At 49.1% G+C, this 3,137-nt stretch overlaps 1 long non-coding RNA gene across 1 annotated transcript; it reads left to right on the top strand.

Annotated features, from left to right (window-relative positions):
• The first annotated feature begins 4 nt into the window (after positions 1-4).
• LOC114615627 lies at positions 5-1,863 on the top strand. Its single transcript, XR_003710495.1, has 3 exons — positions 5-42; positions 1,231-1,314; positions 1,817-1,863. It is a non-coding gene; the product is annotated as an uncharacterized LOC114615627 (long non-coding RNA).
• Positions 1,864-3,137: the final 1,274 nt, after the last annotated feature.

The raw sequence follows: 3,137 nt of genomic DNA on the forward strand, positions 1-3,137 counted from the left end.
TCAAGTTGAACAGTGTCAACAAGTATGACTACGTGCTCACTGGTGAGCGTCCCCAGGGTCCTGGGGCAGGGTCCTCATCCTGCTGGTGACAGGGATAGGTCCAATTCCCTTTGCTTGGCTCTTCCCTGGTTCCTTCCTAAGGTGCTTGCAGTTCTTCTCCCCCTTCCTGCCCTCCACCCCAGGTTGAGGGTGAAATACTGCTACCCAGAAGTCATCTGTTATGTTTCTGGTTGTTTTTACTACCTATCAGTCTATTATGTTATCGGTTTGTGTATACAAGTGTACATGTGCGTGTCCACATTTACACAATTGCACACATATGGTGCCACAACATGGGTGTGTGTGGAGGTCTTTCCACTATGTAGGTTCCAGGGATTGATTTTGGATTTTTGACTTGCCGGCAAGCATCCCCACTTGGTCAGACTTAGCTTTCGTTATCTGCCATGTTTTGTCTGGATATTGTGCCACACACCTAAAGCCCCAGCACATAGGCAGGTGGCACTCTGAATTCTATGGCAGCAGCCTGGTCTACATAGTGAGTTCTAGATAAGCCAGGGCTATGGACTGAGACCTTGCCTCAAAAAATTTAAATTTAGCTGTATTTTTTAATACAGTGTTTTGTGCACACTGGAAGATGGCATTGTGTCAGGTGGGTCTACAGTTATACAGTTGGGACCTGTCATGTAGATACTGGGTACTGAACTTAGGACTTGTGGCAGAACAGCTCTTAACCACAGAGCTGTCTCTCTCCAGCCTCACAATAAAAGAGACACAGGAGCTAGAGAGATGGCCCCGTGGTTTAAAGCACTTAGCATTCTTGAAGACCCAAGGTCAGTTCCCAGCTCTAAACCATGTTTAACTCCAGCTCCAGGAGTTCGGACACCATCCCCTGACTTCTGAGTGCCCATGCCCACACGTGGTGTATGGACATACAGTCAGACGCACACAGACACATAAACATTTTTTGGAATGATATGTCTTGAAAGTTCAATTACTTGTCAATTATTGATCCTCCTAGCCATCAAATTTCCTCATGGACTTCTGGGATTTTCCTGTCTTCCCCTGCATGTGTACAAATATTTGGGGACATTCTGTATTCCCTAGTCACAGCATATGGCCTGTCCCTATGCAAAAGCATGCTTGATTTGATGGTATTTCTGACAGGAGATGGTCTGGTGGTCACTCTGCCCTATTTTGAGTGGACACATTTGATTTTTTTTTCCTCCCTAGGTTACACGAGAGACAAGTCCTTCCTGGCCATGGTGGTGGACATCGTGCAGGAGCTGAAGCAACAGAACTCTCGACTCGTGTACGGTGAGTGTACCCCATTATGCTGCTCCTATTAGGGAGGGGACCATTCCACCCCCTGTCTTCGAGCCACCTGTCTTCCTGCTTACCTGTTGTTTGACTCATGAGACCTCTAAGGAGAAGCCGAGTGGACTAGTCATCTGGAGGACTGGGAAAGTTTGTCAGGGTGACATTACCTAGGGTTTCACATGGAAGGCATGAGAAGGGAGGGGATAATTATGGATGAAGTTCTGGGGTACCCAAGATGCGAGAGGTCTAATCTTAAAGAGGTCGAGGTTGGTTGATACCTCAGGCAGGGTACACTGTTGTGGGGGGTGGTGACAAAGTGGGGAGGGTCCATCATATCTAGTTTGTCTAGATAGCCTGGGGGCATTACCCTGGCTACCAGCTGGGCATGCCTGTATTCTCAGTTACATGAGAGGCTGAGGCAGGAAGACTGTGGATCTAAGAGTATCCTGGGTTACACCCTGAGACCCCAAGCTGCTGACCAGGTGTTCTGTCCCTGCAGTGTGTGACCCTGTGATGGGAGACAAATGGAACGGGGAAGGCTCCATGGTGAGTGGACTCACACCGATGTTAACCTGTGGTCTGTCTTCTGCTTAGGGTTCCCTTCCCAGGTAAACCAGTGTGGCCGATAGGCTGGTATGCACTGTCTGTGCCTGCATAGGCTACCCACATGTCCCATGGCAGCCATAGACAGTCTGTCAGCAGTGGGCAAGCTGTTTAGTAAACCTCCAGGTGTGGACACTGAAGCAGATGTCCTACAAGTTTCTCCTGTTGTGGGTGGTCTTCTCCTAAAGATTGATTGGAGGCTCTAGCTGAAGGAGGGATTGGGGGTGGGGGGTTGTTAGCCATTTACCCTTGACTGTAGGACTGTACTCTTCTGTCCAGAGGAGGCATCATGGGGGTCAAACACATGGCCTCTTACATACTAGCCACATACTCTGCCACTGAGATATGTACCAGCCACCAAACACAGTTAAAGAACTTTCCATGATAAGACCGGAGTCTAGGGGTTGTGCTGTGTAGGTGGTCCAGTAGTTTGTGCCAGTCTGCAGGCATCCATCTGGGTAGGACTCTGTATCTCCAGTTTAACTGGAAGTGCAGAGATTGGAACCCTGGACCACGCATCAGCACTGCAAAGCATCATGAGAGCAGTTATTTCTGTATCATGTAGGACTTGAGTATCAGGAACCAGACAGTAGGCATTTGTAATCCTAGTTACTTGGGGGCTGGGGAAGGAAGAGTACAAGTTCGAGGTCAGCCTGAATCCAAATTTTTAAAAAGGATCTTGGAGGTAGAGACAATGCTGGCCAACAGGCACAAGGCCCTGGGTCCATCCTCAGCATAGAGGTAATAAGAAAAACAAAAGTTAAAGATAGTTCTCTAAGATGGCTTTGATAAGTCACACCTGTAATCCAGGACTTGGAAGGAAACTGCATTGCTGTGAGTTCTAAGCCAGCCTGGGCTATAGAATAAGAACCCATATGGGGTTTGGAGGTGGGGGAGAGGTACTGTTTTGTGGAATTCTTCATTGATAACTTAAACAATGAGATGACCAGGAGGGGGTTAGCTCACAGGCATGTCTTCCATGGAGATGAGACACCCAGGACTCAGGCTACCAGACCCAGCTGGGCCCCAAACCCAGCTGGCAGGGCCTGAGGGCCTGGTGTTGCCTAAGTCATCCTGTGCTGTCCTTGGTCTTAGCTCCCTATCTCCCTTCCTTCTTGGTTCTGGTGAGCTGAGGCCATCCCCTCCTGCCTCAGGCCCTTCTCTTCCTTGGTGACACCCTTCTCTGTCCCTGTCACCCCCAACTCTGTGGATCCTCA

Source organism: Grammomys surdaster, unplaced genomic scaffold (genome assembly GCF_004785775.1).
Source record: "Grammomys surdaster isolate TR1022 unplaced genomic scaffold, NIH_TR_1.0 127205, whole genome shotgun sequence".
In the NCBI taxonomy this organism is placed as follows: domain Eukaryota; kingdom Metazoa; phylum Chordata; class Mammalia; order Rodentia; family Muridae; genus Grammomys; species Grammomys surdaster.